The 25,717-nt window shown below is 38.8% G+C and overlaps 1 protein-coding gene across 1 annotated transcript in view; it reads left to right on the forward strand.

Annotated features, from left to right (window-relative positions):
* The window catches only part of LOC145986427 (5-hydroxytryptamine receptor-like), a 699,817-nt gene that overhangs the window by 491,233 nt on the left and 182,867 nt on the right, over positions 1-25,717 (forward strand). The window contains exon 4 of the mRNA XM_083120442.1: positions 6,158-6,257. The gene's annotated coding sequence lies outside the window, so the exon portion shown is untranslated. The remainder of the gene's footprint in view (positions 1-6,157; positions 6,258-25,717) is intronic.

The following is a 25,717-nucleotide window of genomic DNA, read 5'->3' on the forward strand; positions in this document are numbered from 1 at the left end:
GAAGAGCTGGTCTCTTCCGCTGTCTGTAAGGTAGCGTTTAGTCTATTCTTACTTTTTAATGTGTTGTGTTTGTCTTGTGCAAGTTCCTTTAAATCCCTTCTCTCAACGGGTTTCTTACACCCCTTCTTTTAACCATTAAATAAGATTTTCTTAAAATAAGGGGATTTTTCCCCGTATCCATTGAAGGGTGCAAAATGACAAAATGTGCCGACATACCCAACATGTTTTATTCAAAGAACCACTCAATCAATCTTTGACATGTTTAATTTATTCATAATTCTTCATGTCAACATTTTCTGATCCTCCGTTTCTGTGTTGTAGGTTATTTTTTACTCACCCTAAAAGTTTCATGAAACTTAGAGGAAGAATTTGACTGATAGATCTAGTATAGGGGGGCGTATGAAGGGTGACATTATTTTCGTAACGTCTGTGGTCATTCTCCATTTGCAGCTTGGGATCCAGTCATAACTTCCGAAGCCTCCAATCAGCAAGCGAGTGCATGAAGTTATCTCAGTTCGGCACCTATCGCTAAGCCTCTTGCTCACGATCTAGTCGGTTGGTAGGCTCGCTGGCTGTACTACTGCAATCGGTAATCTGACCGTACCTTGTTGATTCCATTGCTCGGAAATATCACACGTCTGAAGATTGTCGTAACTGTGTAAAAGATAAAGAAACACCTTTAATATGTCACTTGATATATTACCTGAGCATTCAAACAGAAGCACAAACACAATTTCACTACAAATACTGCATGATCAAAGCAGAAAATAACTATTTCCATTCACCTCGAGTGACCACCTTGTCACCAGTGCTTGTTGCAACAGTTCCTTCCGATTACTTTTTGTTCTCTTTCTTCTTAAAATTTTCGTTTGATATGGTGTGCTCATTGTTGCCAAGTTTGAAAATTGTTGTTGAGCCTCTCGTTGGAACACATTTGCAATTGTTTCTCTTTTGGAAATTTGTTTAAAGTGGGATCCTAAGCACCGTAATCTATCACCACCGGAAACCTTTGTTCAACGCCCGGGACACCAGCCTCGGGGGCACCAAACCACCTTGAGTAGCGCCGAATTATTATCTGATTATAAACGAGGCTACTTAACTTAAAGAGAGTTTGATGTGTGCAGGCAAGAATTAATTGAAGTTTCTGCTGCATAACATTATAAGTATATTTCAAAATTATGTAGCAATTTAAGCGAAGAGGTTACTGTTATTTTGATATAATTATGGAAGTATTAAATAAATTCTTAGTTGACTTACTCAAAATATACGTGATCTTTAACAGCAACACTTCAAGTAGAGTTGATAAGCATAATTTTTAATTGTACCACAATACTCAGTATTACAACACTTGCAGTATTAAAAAAATACTATTATTTTTAGTAAAATACAAAACATGGTCAGGTTTTTTTTATAGGGGGGAGGTGGTATGTGGGAGAACCAGGATGGAAAGTTGGGTATGGTAGGGTGGAAAGTACGAGGGGTGCCTAAACTCCACCTTGCCCTGGAGAAAACTTTATCTTGGGCTGCCCCTGAGTTCAATCTCAGGGCATCTGCCACTAGTTTTAATGTGTTCCACGTAATCAGTAACAATATACACTGTCCCGGAATCTATGGAGCAAGGCAGTGCATAACGGTAGCGAAGGGGAGAAAGCGAATGGGCGGAGTGAAGCAGTCTGCGCTGCCGCAAACAGCTGGTAGCTTCAATCTTTCTTTCTTGCGCGTTCATTGGTTGAGCCCTCTCGAGTCACTACTTGCTCAGAGGACTCGTTTTCGTTCGATTGCTCCACTGATTCCTGGGATAGAGTATAGATGTATTATTGTTTTGTTTTTTCAGATATTCTTCTTTGGTAAAGACTTCCAAAACACTTCTAGTACCAGGATTTCATAGTTGATAGAAACATCATGATTGCAATGCTTCGTTTGAATTTCACCCCTTCCCATTTTTTGTGGCTCAGCTTAGAGACAGGATCGATCCATATCTCTATCTGCGAGTTCCGCTCAGCAGGATGGAGGCGAATTATAGGATTAAATTCTATCAGTAACCTGTGGATCCTTAATTACCCTTTTCGCTTGAAATGGGTGGAAGTTTCTCTCCCGTCGCCATTGTTTCAAATGTATCGACTTGGCAAAGCACGCACTTGACCCCCCTTCCATACCAAAACTCTGTAAATATTGACCAAACGGCCACACAACGCACAAAAGCCCCCAAATAGATTCACGTTCCGTGGGCGACATTAATCACGGTGGACATTAATTTCACCTGTCATCGAGCCGCAATCATTGCAGCTTTTGTCTGGAAAAAAGTTTCCTGGGATTCAGCGTCAGGGCAAATGTCGATGGTACGGCCGTTCCTTTCTGGGCCCTCTATCGGGAGCTTTCCGAAGTATCATTTCAAGACTTACAATATATTTTTCAACGTCTTGGCTTTTTGCGATGCCATCGAGTCAAATAACAAGGAGGCACCGCCCCCTTCTATTACCGAACCGGGAATCGCAAACAAAAAAGAGATGGATTGAAGGACTGTCAGAGAGAAAGATACGGGAATGACGGTTTTACGGAATAAACACGCATACATATATATACACACACTGGATCTTGGGAGGCGATATATCATTGGTTCTTCTGAAAAAGACGCATTTCGCATCTCCTTTGTCGGGTTGATTTCCCAATTGGACGAAATACGAGCGGATCGTCCTCCAAGCGTAATAACCCTTTCGCTTTGCAAAAATTGATGACTGGAACAGCCAACAGGAAAGAAGAGCCCGGCAGAAGAAAAGAGAGAAACGCGATACCCTGCTCGGAAGATAGTTATTTTTTTCTGTCTTCTCATACATCTTCTTTCTCTTCTTCGACGACATGTCGCTGCGTCTACGAATCATATATTAGCTTTATGGCATCCCCCTCGAAGATCATTATGATATTATTCTGAGATTTTCTTGAGGGCGTCTCGAATTGAATTTTTAGTCTTAGCTAAGCGGTGTGTACAATAGGCGTGATCATTGGCTCATAAACATGCGACAGAAGTGATTGCACACTAACGCCATAAATATGCTGAACTATACTCTGTTTCGTCTATCTTTGGAACAGGATCCCGCATAGTGGCAGTGAAATGGATGAGGGAGAATCGAGTGGTCAGAGCGAAGCAGCTACAACGGCTGGTAACCGCAGTCCCTCCCCCCTCTCTATGCAATCCCGTTCCCACTCACGTGTTCATTGGTGAAGCCGTCTCGCCTCACATACTTGCGCAAAGACTTGTTTTCGTTCGCCTGCTCGAGAGATAGCCGGGACAGAGTATAGACTATGGCACGTACCTTGCCCAGAATTCGAACAAAGTATCCCTTGTGTAGTAGTTCGATACGATCAGCCCTGTACTTTTTCCAGGAATCTCTGGAGCAAGCGATCGAAAACAAGTCTCTGCGCAAGTAGTGACACTCTAGATACGGCTCTCCCAATTAACACGTGAGAGGGAACGGGACTGCGTGGAGGAGGAAAGCGACTGTAGTTGCCAGCATTCGCCAGCATAGTTGCAGCGTGTACTGATTTGCTCCGCCCACTCGACCACCCCCTCCCCCTTTTCCTTCTCTGCCACTATGCGGGTTCTTGCTCCACAGGTCCCTAGGATAAAGTATAGAGCATTGTTTTGTGGATGAGCAAGTACTTATATCATACGATCTTATGCTCTACGAGTCTGCATTAGTTTCTTTTCCGAATAGTATCCAAAATTGAACATACCCAGCAGCATTAATGCACTATAAATAATGTTCTGACATGTACCTACTCACATGTGTTCCTTCATCTATATATATATATAAATGGATGTATGTGTGTATAGGTGTGTGTATGTTTGTTCCTGCATAACACTCGAACGCCTGGAGCAATTTCAACCAAACTTGGTACACGTATCACTTTCAATCTAGAAATCAATACTGTGGGGGTAAGATACCCCTGGCACCCCTAGGGGTGGGGTGGGAAGGGGTGACATGGAAAAATATCGAAAAAGATCGATATTAGTGTGGAATCCATAGTTTTCGGTGTCGCTAAGATGAATAGTGACACTACGAATGCCGTTCAATCCCCTGGTACTCCTAGGAGTGACATGTAAAAATAATCGAAAACGAACGATATTAGTGTTGAATCCATAATTTTCGGGGTCGCTAAAATGAATAGTGACACTACGAATGCCGTTCAAACACCTCGCACCCCTAGGAGTGTGGTGGGAAGGGGTTGACATGTAAAAATAATCTAAAATGAACGACGAGCATCATCTCCTGACAGAAAAACTTTTTTCTTCTCTCCCGCTTGGATCGTCTGTTTCCCGTCCATAGTCTTAAGGAGCGTGCGCGTGTTTTGATATGAAGATCGAGTAAGATTAGTGTTGAATCCATAATTTATGAGGCTCTAAAATGAATAGTTGCACTACGAATGCCGTTGAACTCCAAGTTCATCACCTATGGGGGTAAAAGGGGTGAAAAATAAAATGTCAAAAATGACCTACATTTGTGTGGAATCCATAGTTTTCGGAGTCGGTAAGCTAATTGGTGACATTCACATTGACATTGCTTTTTCGATCAGGATGAACAAGTCACAGGGGGAGTGGATTTAAGATCGCCATGTTTCTCCGACGGACAACTTTAATAGAAGATTTGGATAAATAAATACCCAGGCAATGCCGGGCAATCAGCTAGTAATTTATGAAATATATTTCGGCTGTTAAAAACTGTGTAACAATAAGCAGTTACATAGGCTGATTTTTATAGTAGTGGCAACTATAGCGATCTCGTGCAACGGTACCGAGCAATGTCGTTTATACCAAAGGTTAGTTACATGATTACCCTTCCTCAGAGCAAATGAACTCACTCTTCCCACTCCATACCCGTCCGCAGTGATCACAAGAAAAGAGCAGTTGCGAGAGAGCGGTCGCGATGTTTACAAAGCATTAGCAGAGGAGCTTGTTAAAAATTGAATGTGCTATAGGTCGCACTGCACGACAGTATTACTATGGACTGCAACAGGGTTGCGGCGCATTTGCATTACTGCGACACTTTATGCATAACCCACCCATCATTCTGCATGATAATGCTGGGGCGCATACAGCTGATTTGTTCAATCGCTGGGGATGTGAAGTGCTCTACCACCACCATACTCTCCGGATTTAAGTCCCTGTGACTTCGACCTAATCCCTAAGATCAAGGAACCACTTCGTTGGATTCGTTTCCGAACAGTTCGAGATATTCTTCTGGCAGTAGATCGCTCTCTTTACACTGTCAACGATTAGGCAGTGCCAACAGAATCTGAAGGCTTCCACATCGCTGGCAACACGTTGTACGCAACGCTGGGGATTACACCGAACGCCTGTAGAACTTAGAACCATGTATGTATGCTATGCGTCTAGAAAATAAATAGTTGCGACTACTAAAAAATCAGCCCTCATACAGGGTGTATCAGAAGTGATAGCGGAAACTGAAAGGATGAAAAGTACACGATAGTAGAAGGAAAAAAGTATCAGTAAACAGGGGGTTGCAAATGAACCGTTTTCGAGATAATTGTGAATGTATGGTTACGATTCGCCACTGACTTAATATTTGTACACATCGTATGATTTTCGCGTGTGAGGTGCCATAGTTCTACCAGTAACAAATAACATAATTAGAAGGTTTACGTCGCTACACATTTACTGTACTTTTATTACCAAGGATCAGTGGCGGCTGTTGGGTCCTAAAACCGGGGTAAATAGTGACAAAACTGGCAAAGACAGTACATTTCCCTTCGTAGATAAGATTTAGCATAGTGCGGGGCAAAAGTGGCGAAAACTGGGGGGCAACTGCCCCCCTCGAACCCACTAATTGCTGCCACTGCCAAGGTCTATTGCACTGTACGGTATGTTACATGTTCGGCAGCGTTCAGTTTTAAAGAAAGAAACCTGGGAGTGCGCTAGGAGACAGTGGCGGATCATAACCATATATTCAGAATTATCTCCCAAACGGTTAATTTGCGACCAGATGCTTACTGAGATTTTTTTTCCTTCTGGTATCGTGTACTTTCCATCCTTTCTTTTTGCCCTATACTTCTGACACACCCTGTATTCTGTTGTGTTGTTCGATCAAGTTGCCTTCTATCCTGAACATGAGTGAAACATATGTATTTTTTTCTTTCCCAGGTTTTCCTAAACTGTTCCGCAGTGACACGTTTGAGAATCGACTGTTTCCGAAAGTATCTCCTGACGATGAAATGAAACAATTTGTTCATTCTTTAGTAAGGTAAGTGCTTACCGTTTCTATTCATCTTTCTTGGAGAAAATTAAAAGTATCGAGTAAGGCGTATTGATACGTTTAGGATTTTAACATTATTTGATAATTATTAAATTGTATCGTATACGAAACGAAAACAAACTAGAAGTAATTAATGTATAGATGAGGTAAATGATTAAGGAAGACGAGAAGGCATTACAACCTTAAGACAGCAATTGTTTGACAGAATATGAAAAAGGAAAGAAGAAGAAATCATGTAAGACAAGCAACTAAAAGAAAGTGAAAAATGATGAGAACAGGATAAGAAAATACGACATTCAAGAAAATGATAAAAATAAGGAATTAAATGTGATAGTGGATCCAAAATAAAATTAAAATTAACTGAACAACGAATTATTAAGGTAATGAGAAAGTAAGATGAAAATTCAGTAAACATTTCTCCATTAATATTAATTATTATCGAACTGATCAAATGTACGTCACGTTTAAAAAGTGTATCTCACATGTGGTATCATCCATGTGAGGATTTATAAGGATATCGGATGTTCTCCATCACACCCGTTCTCTCTCTCTCTCTCTCTCTCTCTTACTTTCGTCTTTTCTTACATGGCAAAGTGAAGCGTTGTTTTGTGAATGAGAAAGTCAAACGATAATTAGTTTGTATTCCTAATAGTATATAAAACTTAACCTATCCTGTTGTGTTATTGGTCTATGAAGTTTCACATTGTATAACAACACTGACCCTCCATGTGAGTGTTCAATTTGAAACGCGAAGTAAAATGAATCAAGTCATTTATTCATTGTGTAACGACCGCCATGTTAGCCAAATTACACTCATATATAGGAATATATCTTATTCGTATTCTTTCAACTTAATAAGTCGCATTAAATTATTTATACTTAATTATTTTCATAATTCATGTATATTTTTATGTTCTATCTTATGTTATTATATTATTCGCTTATTTTTTACATCTAATTCAGATTTTATGGGCTAACAGTAATCAAAAATAGTAGATGCAACGTTTTCTTTATTTTGCAGATCCAACATGGCTAGGATTGTTTCTATCTTTCACGCAGAAGTTGTCGTTTTAGCACATACTACATAGATTTCTTCTTAATATAGATTTTTGTTCAACAATGGACAAGATTAAAGTAATTTAGCATTCGGTAAAAATACGTAAACTAGATCTTTATTTAATCATTTTATGTGCAAGGGCAAATATTATTTATTTTATAAAATCAGTTTCGTTATTTGTTTTCCTAGTTTAATATTGTAACATGAAAGCATTGCAATTCTTTCTCGCTTTCAATAATATATCGTTCTCCTATTGGCTGTTTATTTTAGGAGTTGGGAATGACGCTACGTGTCTATGGCGACGTCAAAAGTTCCACGTTGGCATTCTTAATTGTTGCCAACCATAACCTAAGCTTACAATCGCTAATTAGTATTGATCTTACATTAAAATTATCACTTTTTCTTGTGTTATGTTTATGAATGAGTTGGTAGCATTGTTAAGAAAGAATCGGTTATAGTGGACGAGCTAGCTTCGTTAACGACCGGCTGGCTTTGGAGTCCACGGAGCGCGCGCATCAACTGCAACAATCACATTCAACGCACAGTGTTGCAACATCTACTCTCCAGCGCCCCGCACTAGCACCTTCCCACGGTCTCCACATTGAAGTTGAAAACAACAAATTGACACTACGGCAACAGCGTATCCGCAGTCACGTGACTGAGACTCCACGTGGAGTAGACGACAGGACCGGCATAAGGTGGGTGCTATTGATGCTGCAGCATTAGGCCCATTCCTGAAATAGGCCCAGATGAAAACAGACGAAAATTTTCCGAAAGCTGAACAGTTTTCTTTTGCTATATTAACCTGAAAATAAATCTTAGAATGAAATTTGGAGCCCCTTTCGGACGTCTAGACACAGGTGGTAATTTTTTCACCTTGAAAGTTATTTGTACAGGAAAAATCGACGGTATGCAGCATTAGGCCCAATTGCGTCTTTATCCGCCCTGATAGACGAGCAGAATGACAGCTGCGCCCATTGGCTGAAGGTTGTGTGTGTGATTGGACGAAAACAACTCGCCCGCTGTTTAACCCCGCCAACGTTCGTGGCGGGATTTTAAGCTGTGCCTCGCGCCTGAGGTAAGCAGTTGAGATCTTGCTGTTAACAGTAAAGGCGGGGCGCGTATTCTGTCGTGACAAATTTTAGTTATCACTACCTTGGAGCGAACCGGACCCAACATATTATTTGTTTTATTTGTGCGAATAAGTATGTAATTGCGCGCGATTCGTTATTAAAGATTTTAGACGTTTTAAATTTAAAGTTTTGATTTATACTATGACGTGTTGGAATTTGGTCGTTACCTTCCTGGAGGAATGGGGATCGTCTTAATCCCTATCCCTGGGTGAGAACTGATGCTTCCAACTGACTAGCCGATGGAAGGAGCTGTGTTTACCTAATTCGTGGCTCTATACCCTGGAGTTGCGATTGTGGTGTAACGTTTCAATTGAAATGCTAAGATCAACATTTCAATCAGGATTCAATACAGCATTGGAAAGAAATTGTAATAGACACATTAATGGCCATACAGGATTTATTACAACCTGCAAGAAACATGCCTTCCACGAATGAACATTACAATACTAACATATTAATAGATAAATAATATACAATACATGAAATAGAATCGGTAATTTAAAAAATGGAAGCTTATCATATCTAATAACACAACAACGAATTGATGTGGACTTTATTCCATTCTTTGGTTAATTATTGAATAAGGATTTTCAAAATATTGTTTGGTTAAAACTTATATAAACAATGTGGTAGGGAGTGAAGAGACAGAGATAATTCAGTTATTATTTAATCTAGTTTATTTGATTTTATTATGGGTTACTTTTCTTTATTAAGTTTTTCTGCTCTTATACGTTTCCATGGTAATTAATTCACGTACCGTTTGCCATCTTTCTGTACGTTTCTGTATTATTTAATATACGTTCCAACCACAATGCTCAACTCAAGCAAGAACATGTACTTTAAAGGGAGTTATCTGTATTCGATGGCTTGAGATAGTAAGAACTTTCATTATTAAAATCGGTCTTCATCATAGAACTTTTCAGTTTAAAGACGTGGCCACGATAAACTTGCTGGAACTGCAACGCAATTTTGTTACAACGTTGTAACATGATGCAAAACACGTTATGGTGCATTTACAATGTATTGATAAGAAACGTATACCATTCATTATGAAGTCTGAAGCAACGACAGCGACTATCGTGTCATACCAGATAGATTTGTCTCCCGATGCAAAGGATGAATTCATTTTATGACTTCACACTCTCTCTACAGAAGTTGTTGTTTTCACTTTATTCGAATGTCTTCTAATTGAAGAAATTCTTGAACTGGTTTGAGGTAGAGATTCAAATCTAGAGTCGTACTCTTCATGTATTTTACTTTAGCTACTTCTTGTTAATGCAAAGATAAAACTACCATGAAAATTTTATCAGTTTTCTTTCCTTATCAGAAGATGGCGTACTTTTCTATATATTCATTTTCTCTTCCTGAAAACCACATGATTTTAAGAGGCTACTTCCTTTTACCTTATTATGAATTTCAAAGTATTCAAATGTGATGTGCACATATTTTATTACATTTAACTATAAATATTATTGTTTTCTACAACTATTTCCGGTTTTCTATTGCGAAACAAACCACATTTTTTCGATTACAATATGTTCAATGAGTTATTGCTAAATATATACTCTACGTAAAAATTTCACTTTAAGATCTTAAATTTTAATACATTTTCAGTGCATATTTTTTCATATTTAGTTCACATGAATTGCCCCTGCATCATTTCAAGCGGAGCCTGTTAAGTACTCACGACGTTGTTCCTGGGTTCGAGTTGTAGCCGGGCATAGCAATTCATTCCATTGTGTTTGTTCTTTCACTTAGTTCATCAGATTTAATCGCTGGTACGAAGAACACTTTAAAGAAGGCGAAACAAACAACAACAACACAAATATAGCTGAGGAAATACTCTTTTATTTCTAACATTTCCATTTTACGAGATCTTCCCTTTAATAAATACATTACCTCAATACCTACCAGATTTTTTTTCGATATTCCCAGGAGTAATTGGAAAAAACGCTTCCCCGAGGGAACAAATTGAATTTTATATTATTGAGACACCATTAATGACAATATTGGACAGTCTGTGACATCTAGATGACTTAAATTTCAATTAATTTCTCGGAAGCCCATCATACTGTTTTGTGAAGTTTCATTAAACCAGTGCTGCTACAATATTATAAATGTTTCCTAGGTTTGTCTGAACCTTGGTGTATTGACACGTATCGTTTATATTACGTTGTTTGGCCAATGCAGATTTTTATACGTACACTCGTACCCAGAAACAAATATTTGTGTATTATAACTTAAAAATAGATGTTAGTGAAACCACCTAGAATAAAAATAAGTTGCATTATTCTTTACGTTTCCATTTTTCAGAATATTTATTAAGCTATTTCATCTACCTTCTTTTCTCCGTTTTAGTATCTCTTTGTTCGTCCTTATTTCCTGTTGTTCATTCGTTAGTGCTCTATGTGAGGAGAGAGGTCAGATTCGCGGACGTCTTATTATATACTTTTTATACCACTTGGTATTAAATTTCTTCTTTACTTTTTCCCTATCTCTTCTCTCTCCCTCTCATTTCTCTCTCTCTCGGTTCTTTCTCTTTCTTCGTTTCTTACTCTCTCATCTTTTTCTTATTCTCTTTCTCTCTTCTTTTCCCTTTTCTGGCTCTACTCTTGTCTATATCTCTCTGTCTCTCACTTCTTTATTCCTCTTTTGTTTCCACTTCTGTTTCCTCTGTATCTCGCTTTATTCCTTTCTGTCCCTGCCTTTCTTTCTCTATAGTTTTTGTCTTGTTTTCTCTGTCCTTTAGAACTTTGCTTTCTTCTGACATCTAAACATGATATCCCATATTAGGACACAATTTTCGATTTTGAACACGTCCCTCCCCTTTAAACATTATGCATGGGGGGCCATGCTCAACACAATCACCAAATACTTCAGTCTAAATTTCAAAATTTAGTTATGTCTAACACTTAGTTCGAGGGTAAATGTCTAAGAAAATGTATTGGTTTTCTCACACCAATTAGTTTTTTATGTATTCGTCACCAAATGTTCTTGTCGGCAATCAAATCTGGCATCCTTTGATTGATTACACGTTCGTGGTCTCAAACCATGCCATCTCATTTTCCTGATAAATATATTTCAACCAGAACTCGAAACCGGGACCATGGAATTTCCTACTTGCACACAAATAAACGAGCTCAATTTCACCTAGTACGTAATACTTCACAGTAATTTTGTAGCTAACTAATTCTCTTTTACTTCGACAGTATGTCCAAGAGATAAAGCTTGTAGTTAGCATCGGACATTCAGAAAATTCGTAAATTGCAGACACTGTTATTATTTTTATTATTATTAGTAGTAGTAGTAATAGTAATGTCATTATCATTACACACGTAAATAACCTAGTACTGAGCATAATGATAATGGCACTCATCAGTGAAACAGATACAATTCGAAACATACAGATGGCATTAATCCCACGCTGAAACTGACATAAGAACTTAATGTTAGGCTCATCTTGTATGAATGTACACATATATAATATCAGTTAATTATATAAAGCAGTGTTGACACAGTAGAACTACGTATATCAATGGACCACATATATATATATAGTTGTTAACTAATGTAAACTACGTAATTGTTAATTGTTGTTAACTAATTATGACAGATAATTTCACCTACAGAATTTCCTGTAAAGTGGCTAAAATTTTCACTGCATTCGTATTTTTCTTGTAACTTTTCTGCTATGTGTGTGGCTCATTGCGCCACAGGGATGAGTCAAGGTGGGGCAGGGTGGGCCGTAGCCCTCCCTCTCAACATGTAATTTGGCAAATTTCAAATGTCAATAAAATAAAAGTTTATGGACAATGAAGAATATGATACGAGCCCACCTTGTTTGGATCAAGTAACAATGGAAATATCAAAATACATTTTTACTTGTAGTTCTGGCTGATACAAATATTTGCAGTCACCCACACGAGAAAGTCTGGGGCCAGCACTATCGCAACGATGAGGACAATGTGACTAAAAGAAATCAAAGCAATATCGATGTCCAGGACGTAACTCGAATCTATACCACTGAGTAATGAGGTTTTAGCGCTGTTTGGAAACAGATGCGGAAGGTGGAGTAGCTTCGGACCCTAGAGGCTATCCGACAATGGATGGATAATTAATTACGAGAAAGAAAATAGGTCCATATTATTTAGTGGCTCACCTAGACAGAATATGAAATTACTTCAATATGGATTGGTATATCTAGAGTTGTGAATAAAGTTCCTTGTCACAGACCCTTTCTTTTTGTCATTTTATTGTTAAAGGAAAAGAACTAACAAATGAAGAACTTTGCTTTAACTTTCACAAGAACGTCCTACTTGGAAGAAATCTGGAATATTCTCCGTCGCGACAGAGCTTGGCGAATTTAATGTTCTGTAAGAGAATTCAAGAAAAATTGTCCCTCAAACAACGTCTTCAAATGTTTTAAAAAGAGATCAGGATAGTAGAAGTGTAAGAATTCCAGAAGAACTAGGTTACATTGTTGCAATAAATTTAGCCTGACCTCTTTACATTAATTGAGCAGACCCTAGATTTGTCGCTCTGGGTTAGTATGATTCTTCCGTATTTCCAAACATTCACTTATTTCATTTCACTTAAATAAGTAAATGATGAACATTGTAATATGACAAACTATTTGATAATTTTTTCGGATATATAATTGCGATTTTCATTGCCATCTTCTGTTTTCCTCTTTCTCTTTCTCCTTCCCCTCTCTCACCCCTTGGTCCTCCCTCTATTCTTGTATATTTATCTCTTCTCGCAACTTCTCTTTCTCTCGCTTTGCTAGCTTTCAATTCCTCTCTCTTCTCTCATTTCTCAGTGTTTTCTTTCCATGTTTATATTGTTTTGTCTTTTCCTGCAGCTTCTCTTGATCTTTCTTGTCTTCCCACTACTTCTCTTCTTCATCGTCTTATCTCTATTCCTTCCTTTTCCCTCTCTTACTCTTTCTCTTTTCACTATCTCTATTATTTCTCTTTCTCGCTCGTCCTCTCTCATTTTATTTTTCTCTCTCAGTTGGTGCACAATTCTGATGTTCTCCCTTCGTATCTGAAGAATATATTTGATGAGATCACCCCCAGCAGAGGGAAATAGATACAAAGATTGAACATATGAACTTCAGGTTAGCAATAGTCAATCATTGAGCTTATGTGTAGGACAACCAATTTTCATGTGAGAACATGCTTCGAATGTAGAATGAATTTGTGAAAATACATGTGTATCATTATTTGATAAGCAAGGCCGTGCATAGCGGCAGAGAAGGGGAGGGAATAGAGTGGGCAGAGCAAAGGAGTACAAGCTGGTGCAAAGGCTGGTAACTGCAGTCGCTTCCCCACTCCACGCAGTCCTGTTCTCTCTCACGTGTTCATTGGTGGAACCGTCTCGCATCACAACTTGCTCAGAGACATGTTTTGGTTCCCTTGCTCCAGAGATACTCAGGACAGAGTATAGTACATTACCACTGCTGGGTATGTTCAATTTTAAATACTATTTGGAAAATAAAGTAATACAGGCTCCTAGAGGACACGATGATCGTATGATACTTGCTCATTCACAAAACAGGGAGCACTAAAACGCCCTGAACCTTAAAATCTTGCAAGTTATTTACAGTGTTTTATAATGTAATAATGTTTTGCTTCAGTTTGAATCATTCTGCTAAATCATGCAGATCCTTGGATATAATTATAGGTATTTTCATTTCTTACGGCGGGCGCTCTAGAAGCTGACAAGGGAAGTGGGGAGCGGGGATTACGCAACAGACCAACCAGACAACAGCAGTGGCGCCGAGAAACACGACGCGGCCGGAAAAAGTACTACGTGAAACTCGTTCTACAGGCTGATGCGTTTCTTATCGCGCTTTATTGGTCGCTTCCCTGCTCCCCACTTCCCTTGCCAGCTTCTAGAGCGCTCGCCGTAAGAAGTGAAAATACCTATAGTTACATGCTGAAACATCGTCACAAAAAATTAAATCTTTCTATGGTGCTAAAAACCTTGCAACAAGCAGTTTTATGTCCTGAAACTATGTTCAATTACTAAGGTTAATCTGAAAGTGTGATGATCTTTAAAATTTAAACGAGATTTTTATGTTTCTGAAAACAAATAGTTAAGAAATGAGAATATGAAAAAAAGTAGAATCATGCTCGTAAAATGTTCTATAATTCTGACATACGTTTTTAAACCTACTGTTTTGTTAGTTTTTCATTTGTCCTTTATTTAACTAGTTTTTAAACTCTTTAATACAGCAAGTTTAGTTGCTTAACTTATTCAGCTACAATATATTTTTAAAAATCTCTTGCTTCATACACGCATGCTATCTATTACACGAAATTTTAAATACAAAATCCAATTTGAATTATCCATAGCGTAATGTTTCCAGACGACATGTAGGTTAATTTACAATTTCTATGTCCTCTGAAATTTTATATTACGTTTTATTTTAATATCAAATATAATATAATGTGTATTAGAATACATAGAATATTACACTGTTACATGATATAATCTAGTTTTCTTTACATTTCTGTCAGTTTGTGTCCTGTATTGACAAAGGAGAAATATAGCAACTTTACCATAGAGTATTCGTAAGTTGCATGCGCTATTGTCTAGAATTTGCAAATGGCGTCACGAAGCTATTACAGATATGTGATCCATTAGCAGATTCTTCTTGATATTCCTGAAGAAAATCTAAACAGAACTAATTATTAAGAATATAAAGTGCCTTAGATGCAATTTCCATCTTTGAATCATAATATCTGTCATTCCTGGTCTAGAGTTCTTTACTCTTGGACTCCTTGTGTTATTTTGCAAGTTATCAATTTATATTGTTAATAAATCTTACTTCAGGGATGACGGGAAAGGTAATTTGTTTTGTTACTAATTGGGACAAGTTTTGCTATTTAGAGACACCACGCAAACATCAAGCCTGATCTCAGAACGAAGAGATATGGTGAACTCCCCCTTAAACCCCCTTCAAAACGTACAGCTTCTGTAGTCTTCACGTTCTAAGACTTAAGAAAAAGAGGTTCGTTGCTTTCTACATCATTAATCATACCCGCTGTTTCTTCTTGTCAGCATCTAATGCAAGGGATTGTGAACCTCTGCTTTCTGGAAGATCGTGGATGAAAATTCCTTGCTCTGAACAAGCCTAATGCATGGAGTTTACTAGAACGAACGTCGCTATATTCCTACGGGATGTATTTTCCTTGCAACCCTTGGGATCCCTCCCTTCCTTCCATCAGGACCAAACAATATTCCTGGAGGATTATTTTCGCATTGCAGACAAGAACATCGATATGTTAATGTTACGTGTTGACGTCTCCTCAGTCAACGTTTAACATGATCATCTATCATACTTGATCGAAAGGTTTATTTTCTTCGTCGTTGCCTTCGAAATTTTGCACCCCCTCCCCCTTTGCCCCTCCAAAGTAAGCTAAATGCAAAATAGGTCACTGTATTGTGTTTGGTTATGATGACGTAGCATGTATATGCACAGGAAATGGTTCTTCACGGCTACTGATCCTGAATGTTTCACTTTACATTTCCTTGATTTGATTTTTAACGCTGTAATATCCTGAGCTCTTGCGAAACCAGCCTCGTTTCAGTCAATCCTTTCTCTGCGAAGAAATTCCTCGGAACGATGGATTGAAATTTGTCCCCAATAAACCAAAAATCGAAGAAATGTTGTTCGTAACTACGACGTTACGTTTGCACTCAATAGATGGCACCCAAGTCGGACGATTCAAAATGACAACGCTTCACCACCGAAAAGTAATCCCGAAGATTCTGGCGACTAACATGAATATTTACGAAGACAATTGTTCAAATTGAAGAGAGGAAAATAAGTTATCCCCTCTTCCAGTCTATGCTTGTATTACCAAGGCTACTAATATCACAAAAATATATCTGTTCAGCTTGCTTTTCAAGTTAGCTTCCTTCTCCAGGTATAACCAACCAATTAATGAACAACTCCAGACGATCACTGAAAATAAAGAATGCATTTGCAGTTTCACCAACAAAAATAAATCTCAACGAAAAAAATAGGTTTCTATAAAAATCAACAGTAAGGTAGGATACTAAGTACCACACGTACTATTACAGAATGCCTTAACTCTATCATTACTGTGTTTTTAACGTTCCAGTTTATTAAATATAATATTTTCTCTTACTTGATATCTTGGTAGGATTCCATCTTTTGATACACACAGGGTGTAACAAAAATTATGCGGCAATACTTCAGGAATGAATTCCTCGTGCGCAGAGAAGAAAAAACAAGCTATGGATACCAAGGAGAAACTAATGTGTGAATGAAAAAAATAGATCAAATTTTCGCGGCCAGGTGGAAATGTGGCGCTGAAATAACAACAAGAATTCCGGCATGCAAAACTTTCATTTTTCACTTTCTGTCAGTACAGAAGCGCCCTCAACGCGAATGACCCTTTGGAAGAGGAAGAAAGCGTGATCAATGATTCAACAGCAGGATATTGTCCACAGAACACCAGATTCCAGTGCTACATTTCCATCTGGTGGTGAATATTTGAACTATGTTTTTTGGTCATCATTCTCTTCCCCATGTTCTGCATAGCCGCTATACCAAGTTATACCTCAATCGACGCTTCAAATGTGACAGGTCTTATTACTCAGAAATTACGCATTTCCGGACCGATGATGATATATACTGTTATTCTTCTCTAGGCATGTGGAATCCATTCCTGAAGTATTATCACATATTTTTTTTACGCCCTGTATGTATGTGTGTGCGAGTGTGTGTGAGATTGTGTGTGTGTGTATTTATGAGAGGGAGAAGGAGGGATAACCACAATGGTCAAGTCGGTATAGCTTCTGCCTGCCACGCTGAAGACCAACTTCGACTCCCGGGGTGGATGTTTCAGAGGGGAATATTCCCAGCACTCTCGCTGCATGGATCGGCGCTGGGTTTCCTTCAGCCTCCAACGAGATGGGTACCTGGGGAAAAAGGCAGCCAGAACGTGGTGCTCATCCCATCACCTTCACAAATGCCTAGATCATGAATGTGTCTCCACACCAATCATATGCCTTTTGCATGTTGCAGTGTGTACAGGGGCAGCTCTATCTTTGGTAGTGTTAAGTCTTTTTAGAATTCAATTAACACGTACTAATTGATGTACAGATTGTGCAATTTACCTTCACGGCGATCCTGTTCTTCATTATATCTTCAATAACTATGACGCCGCCATCTATGAAAGTAAAAGTAAAGTTTCTAATCTAGAAATTCGTAATTTTTCTCTCTCAAAATGCTGTCCGTATATTAGTTCTGTGAAACGTTTTATATATAATATCTAGGTATTGTTTAACGAATCCAAAAGAAGCCGTTGTTGTTTTGAATAGACCTGAAGTCACTGCCCTCATTGACCGATTCTCTGATGGTTGCTTCTTAAGTAATGTGTGAAAGCAAATTACGCCAATTTGGCCAGGCGTTCTTGAGTTGAAAATAACAATTGCTCATGTGATAAATGCAATAATGGGTTTGATATACAATTTCATCCAACCCTTCATGTTTCACCTATTTTTACAAATATTAATATAATTCAACTACTAATTTCCAAATTCGAAGTGTTTAAATCGGAGAGACTATTTTTGGCTAAATTAGGATCTTTCTCGTTTGTCCCCCCAAAACAAAAACCACCAAATTTTATGTTATGTTGAGCTCAAGAATATTCACCATGGTGCAATTTTCAGAATTTTCCTCTGTTCCCATTTTAGTTACAGAGCATCAAACTTTTTTTTTTTTTTTTAATTTTCAAGTTCGGAGAGCTTTTAGAAGAAAAGGGGTCGAAGCACCTCACATTTTTAATACTTTTCTGAGTTATCGAATACGGCACGGTAAACATAAAAAATATGGATGAGGCATTTTGTCCCCTTCATGGTTGTTTTGTGGCCCAAAGACGATAAATTATTAAAAAATGCCAATACGATTCATCGTGTTATAGCATAAAAAATACTAATCGGAGAGGAAAAGTGTTAATGAAAATAGTTTTTTAATTTTGTGTTCTAGTCCAGTTTATGCACAGATAGGTTAATCGGGACTGAACCTACAGTTCCGAACCACTATGTGCCTCAACCAGGTATCGAACCTGGGGCCCCTTCATTTCAAGGCGCAGTTGCTACCACTACACCATCTGGAGGCCTATTGATGTAACGAAAGAGCATTTATTTCTGAAGAATGTAGTTTAGATTGATTGCTTGATTGATTTGGTTCATTTTAGTTGGCTTTTCTGCAACTTTTAGTTAAGGGCATGCGATACAATTTCCACGGAGTCTTCCCAAGCTCTTCCGTCCATGGTAGTGTGCCAACTTAGCTCTCTTGGAGCCAGATCTGGCTCTTTCGTGCACTCTAGCCGGATCCTGTGGCCGAGTGGTTAGCACATAGCGCTGCGACGCCAAGGGTCCCGGGTTCGAATCCCGCTCGGGTTTGGTTGTTTGTGAATGTCCATTCATCAATTTCATCACTCATCCCCATCTTCACAAATTAGCCAAGAGGCATAAAACGCGAAGTAAAATAAACTAAATCAATCAATCAATCTTTCGTGCACTATTTCGGCTGTGAACTGGGACGCCCACCCCCCCGTGCCCCACTTTGATGCCATCTCTGGTTCCGACCCACATAGACCACCTTTCGTCATAATTATACATTTTGCACGTGACGTGATATTGTTATATTGGCTGCGTCGCCTCACTCTCTCTTATCTCCCCAGCTACTTCTTTATAGCGCAATGTTAGACGTGTAATTGACATAATATTGTCGTCAGGGAATTCTTTACTTTCGATTTCATACCACCATCGGTGGATTATTGAGATGGGCGATGCCGCCGGATCTAGATGTTGAAAACTAAGAATAAATTGTCATCAATTTAGAGTTAACGATAATAGCAGTGCCCCACCCCTTTGACAACTAACATTACCCTAGAAGGCACTTTATCCAGCCATCGTAAGTCTAGCTCCATGAGAGTCAGTTTTAACTCCATTTAAGGTGAAATTTAGTTCTTTTATGCCCATCAGGTTTGGCAACACTGCCAGGACGCAAGGGAAAAAGCATTGATCATATGGGAGTATGATTTGGTTCATTCTCTTGTGAATATAAAACTTCCGATGGAATAGAAAGAGATGTCAACGGAAAGAGGGCAGTTTGAAGACTAATTTCACCAGCGGAAAAGTCGAAACTTCCATTTGATTAGCCGTAACTTGATGTTGAAGTTGATTCTACATAAGGAATACATGGGATTCCGAAAATTATTATTCATCATATTTTTCAAACATCGTGTCCAGCTTAATAATCAACTTAACAAAATGTTTGCACTTGCAACATGGAGAGAAATTCATACTATTGGATACACCCAGGGTTTGTTTTAGTAGCAGTGCCCATTCGGGCGATACTGAAATAAATGCACGATTAGTGCGTAATTGTATCTCCTCGCCTTAATAGCGAATACGAGGATGAGCAATGGATAAAATTGACCAACGGGTATCCACAAATAACACGCCTACCCAAGAGAAGATTCGAACCCGCACCCGAAAATAGTTTTTGAATAAGTAAATGTGGAATTACAGAACAGAAGTTAGAGCGATTTTCATAGTTACCGCACGAGGCTAATTGGTAATGGCGCCCAGAGCCTCCCTGTTGGCGTAGTGCTAACGTCATCGCCTTGTAATCAAGGGTTCCCGGGTTTGATACCCGGTGGAGGCACATAGTGGTTTTATCCCACTTTAAACCAATCAATAATGACCCCCAAATTCAAATGCAAGCGTGAAAACATTTTAATGTCGGTTTTAACACGTGATTAGGTCATTAATATTTTTTTTAAATGGTGAAGCAAGATATTAATTAAACATTGGTTGAAATGGGTTCATGCAATGAAAATACTCCGCAGATCTTAACGATTTGATAGTGACGACTGGGAAGATAAATAAACGTGCCATCAATGCCCGGATCTCCTTCCTACCATTTTCCCCCATCCTCGCTGATTTTCTCCGGGAAACCTTGGGAAAAGAACCACATCTCTTGAAGCTAACAGATCGATGGTATCAGAACAACACAGCCTGAAGATCTATTAATTTCTTCCCGCTCGCCGCTTCCTCCAAACGACCTCGGCTACAAATGATTGAAGAAGCTCTTGGAAAATGGACACTCCTAACGCCTCTTGGAAATATTAGGCTTCTCTCCCAGGAGAATGCGGACGGAAAGATGAAGGGCAGAGTGGACGAAGAGGTTAGGGACACGATTCTGTCCCTTAGGGCAATCGGGGACCGGAAATACGAAGTGGACTGGCTGCCAGAGCTGATTTTCTTTGGGTGTTGGGGATTCCGTAAAAAGTGTTGATGTAGGTTGTCGAATCCCAGGGGTCTTGGTCCACAAACTGGAGAAGATTCTGGCAAGATAGACGTGTATTTTTGATTCTGAAGCATACCTATTATTCCTACATCGCTTCATTGCTAAGCGACTGTCTTGTTGAGGAGAATTAGCCTGGTGCTGATCACACCTTCGACAGCGCTTCTCCCTTCAAATGTTCGTGCACCACATTACTTGTTCTTTAATGTCCCCCACGATGGAGTAGTGGTAACGTTGTCGTCGTCTTGTAATCAATAGGTTCCGGATTCGATACCAGGTGGCGGCATAAAGTTGTTTGGATCCCATTTTAAACTGTAGGTCCAGGCCCAATTCGCAAATCTGTACATATAGTGGACTTAAACAAAAACTCAAAAGAAAAACTCTTCTTTAATGTAGTTGATTCTACTACACACTGAAATGAATGCAGCACAATTATGATTTTGACATTTTTCACCTATACAAATACATATTAAAAGCCACATTGTGGGCATGAGTTGCTCAAGGTTGACTCTTGTCATGCCAGCAAAGACTCTAACAAAACAAGATTTCAAGCCTTGCACTTCCTCTTATATTAAGTATGTTATAACCACATGCAAGGTATTTTGAGTATAAAAAAGGAAAATTATTAGTTGTAAGCCTTGTGTCCTACTTTAAAAGGCAATATTTCTTAAGTAAATAATTATAAAGGACGTGCAATAAGAAGCTGATCATAACGTATTACCAAACATTACGTGTGTTGCGAATCGTATATTATGTTTTAAATAAAAAAATACTAAGTTTTATCCAAAGGATTCTTATTCCACTTACACCCTTTACTTATACTGGGCACACAGTCTGTTCGTAGCGTACTGAAATAGAAAATATAACAGTGAGTGGCAACACTGAATTTCTGCTGCATGACTGCATACATGCAGGATATAAAATGCTGTTTTTCGAGGGCTTGAAGCATCGAACTCAGGCATAAATGTGCCAGACATTACTGAGAAAGAGTTATTCGCTGAGAAAGTTGTGTGTTGTAGGCTTTATTATTATATTATTATTGTTATCAAATGCAACGCAAATGAGAGAACAAGCTTTTATGTCATGGAAATTAATATAATCATGGTATGTTATGCTATTGGTCAATTATCAAATTTGTTTCAGGTGTACTTTACGTTCAGATAGGCAAACCGAGATCTAACTTACAGTTTAACTTGGGATTCTTAAAACTTTACAACGTGCTTCTAGCGGAAATCGAATACGGGTATTCTTTGATTGGTGGAACTGCGTTGCCCTTACGCTAGTGGGGAAACCTGGTCAAAATCGTGTTTCCTTCTTGCATGTCGTTTAGAACGTGTACCGATACAACTTGATAGTTATTTTTTTCATGTTTTATCAAGAGTTATGAGGGTGAAACTCCATCTGATTTACACGCGCTTCTAGTTTTGTTAATTAGTGTCGATTACTGGTTCAAATATGTTACAAGTTCTGTCCAGGGACGATAATACTGAGATGAGAAATTGCGTGCACCACCCTAGGGAAGCTGCCAAGAAAAAAATCTAGCAGAGTATCGATCTCCAGCGACGATACTGCGCTTCTAAAAATTATGAGTTGGAATGAATCCACGGATAGTTGCTACAACCCATGGGGCAGATGAGATCTGTCTGTTTTGGTTGAGCAGAGCCATTTATTTTTGTAGTCTTGCTTGTTGCGGCGTTCCGTGATATACGGACGCGGCCGCACGAAAGGGAAGCTATCACCGAAGCGGAAAACCAGGCTCTGTTTGCACGACCAACAGGTGACGATCGGCTGTTTCCATTTCGTTTCGCCGATGTTATTGACCCGAGCACTGATCACATATTGACGATGTTGCTCTTAATTGTTAACTGAACGTGGCCGGTTACTGTCGGCAACAGAAGTGGTTTCGATTTTATATCCTTACACGGTATGCAACCCGGTACATCCCGGGCTAGAGTTGTTTGCCTATGCATAAGGGACATAAATTAAGACTCGTCTCTTTCGCTGAAGCACGAACACATATGCTGAGTTTACTGTCACTATTTCTTCATGTTCTGGTCTTTCTACCTCTTATTACCCTCTTTTGCATATCGTCACGAGCATAAGTAAGACGCAGTATGCCATTAAATGTTCGTCCAACCAAAGCACTAGCATAATCGTGATGTGGAACTAATTGTAATTATAGCCGTACAGCTCTAGATATCTTGGCTCTCGAGGACACACATTCATAGGTTTGATTAATTGATTTAATTCATTTTACTTCGTGTTTCTGCCACGTTTGGCTAATTGTGAAGATGAGGATGAATGATGATAAGATGACAGAGATGAAGAGACAATCACAAACACATATGGACAGCACACATAGGGGATTATATTGTCTATGGGTTCAGACGCCAGAGCCTAGTTAGTATGGAAAATGCAGTCGAAGGTGTACTATGTGGAAGAGGGTGTTTTGAGTAAGGGTTAACCCTTATATCCCACACACACTGATAGGGCAAAATTATATCGACGAAGGTAGGTACACTAACAAATGATGGAAGATGGAGGGAAGAGATCGCAAGTAGGATGGTACAAACAAAGAAGAGTTTTTACCAGAATAAACAATTATGAACTGCTTGAAGAAATAAGTTCGTATGACACTTACCTGGGACCCAACCTGTAGCTAAAGATAGACAGCGACTAAAGCTGAAAGGTAAATAGAGCAACTGGAAGCCGTCGAACGGTGGTGCCATAAGAGCACGTTTGAGATCAAATTTGCAGACAGAGCAACAAATGAAGATGTCCTGTCACAAACATATATAAGGAGAATCCTGTGGATGGTAGACCATAACATCTATCGCCGGACCCTGTGGCCGAGTGGTTATCACATTGCGCTACGACGCCAAGGGTCCCGGGTTCGAATCCCACTCGGGCTTGGTTGTTTGTGAATGTCCATTCATCCATTTCATCACTCACCCCCATCTTCGAAAATTAGCCAAGAGGCACAAAACGCAAAGTAAAATAAACTAAATCAATCAATCAATCATAATATCTATCTATATATATAAAAATGGATGTATGTGTGTATGTGTGTTTGTTCAGCAGTAACTCTCGCACGCCTGGAGAGACTTCAACCAAACTTGGTACACGTATCACTTGCAGTCTCGAAAGAAATACTGTGGGGGTAAGACATCCCCGGCACCCCTAGGGGTAGGAGTGGGAAGGGGACATAAGATAACATTGTGTTGGCATTTTCGTGTCATAACCTGCACGTTATGCTTCCTGCAACACAGCACAGCGAAGTTAGTTGCCTGCACAGAAGGTGCGATATTGCTATCCTCGAGCAATTTCAAGACATATCACTTAGAATCTGGAAAGAAATACTGTGGGGGTACGACACCCCTGGCACCCCTAAGGGTGAAGGTGGGAAGGGGGTGACATGTAAAAATAATCGAAAATGACTGATATTAGTGTGGAATCCATAGTTCTTGGGGTCACTAAGATGAATAGTGACACTCCCAATTCCGTTCAACTCCAAGTTAATTTTACACTATACAGTAGTTACAATTCATTATTTTCTTGTCTAATAGAAGATTGGGATAAATAAATATTCGGGCAATACAGAGTTGAAAATTTGTGTTCCGTACTAAATCGACGACGCCGAATTCATTTCCATTCACTGAATTCGTGTGTCAAGTCATATTTTCTATGCTACATGTTACGTGCTTGGCTCTTATCACATTAAATAGAAACTTACCACTACTACTTTGCGGAGAACAACGAAATGTTTCAGACCTACTCTGAGGCCACCTCTGAGGTAAACTATTAAGGCTTTTGATGAATTGTTGTCACTAAATGCAGCTTCCACTGATATTAGTTAGACCTAATCAACACTCAAAGAAAACAATGTTTGGAAAACACAGCATTATCCTTGAAATGTTTTCTGTAATTACACAATCGACATCATGTATTTCTCTCCAGCTTACATCAACAACCGGCATTGCATAGCAACAGTGGAAAGGAATTTTCAAGTATTCAATAACCATTAGAAATTACGTCAAAACAAATTATGACCTCTTAAAATGACAAGACTCTTTATTTTGTATTTAACATTGTAATTAAATATCGCATTATTGAATGTCATGGGGAGTAACAAATATGTCGAAATTTTGTATTTAGATGGAACAATATAATGTAAGGCATGTGAACTCTGCTATACCTTCCATTTCTTTAAAAAAATTAAGTAATATTCAATTTTCGTAAATACGAAGGCAATTAAAAGAAAGAAGAAAAGATAAATTAGGGGATGAAAAGGCAATGGGAGATAAAGTTCGGGAAGTAAAGAAATGGGATGGTAAGGCAATAGAAAATAAGGTAGGGGAAGGGAATAGAAGGGAAAGCAAGAAATGAAAAGAGAAGGGAAGGGAAGACCATGAAACGGAGAAGGGGGAAAGGATGAGAAGGGAATTTTAGGGAAGGACTGTGAACAGAAAAGAAGAATAGAGAAGAAAATGTAAAATGTGTATGGGAATAATGTGGGATAATAACTTTGGGGGAAAAAGGGATTTGAGCAAACTAACGTTGAGGTAATGCACTTCACACCAAGAAACATGCATGCATTATGATCGTGTAGGAAAGATACAAAAGTGGCACATGCTGCCGAAATATCTCAGTAAATAAAGCAGATAGATATACAATTTCTTTGAGGTTGTACATTTTAAGGCTGTTAAAGTTGAAAATGGCTACCTTATGCCACAATGCATCGTCGACAACGACGTAGAACAGATCGACGTACCGACTGTAATGTTGTTAATGGTCTTCCGCACCATCCCTTCTTTACATCTTACACCGTTCCATCACTTTAAACTTGTCTGGTATTCTTTTAATTGTTACCCTTGTTGGTGGTGGTGTTGCAAACGCAACT

The sequence above is a fragment of the Lepisma saccharinum genome, chromosome 4 (assembly GCF_977018435.1).
Source record: "Lepisma saccharinum chromosome 4, izLepSacc3.1, whole genome shotgun sequence".
NCBI classification, from domain to species: domain Eukaryota; kingdom Metazoa; phylum Arthropoda; class Insecta; order Zygentoma; family Lepismatidae; genus Lepisma; species Lepisma saccharinum.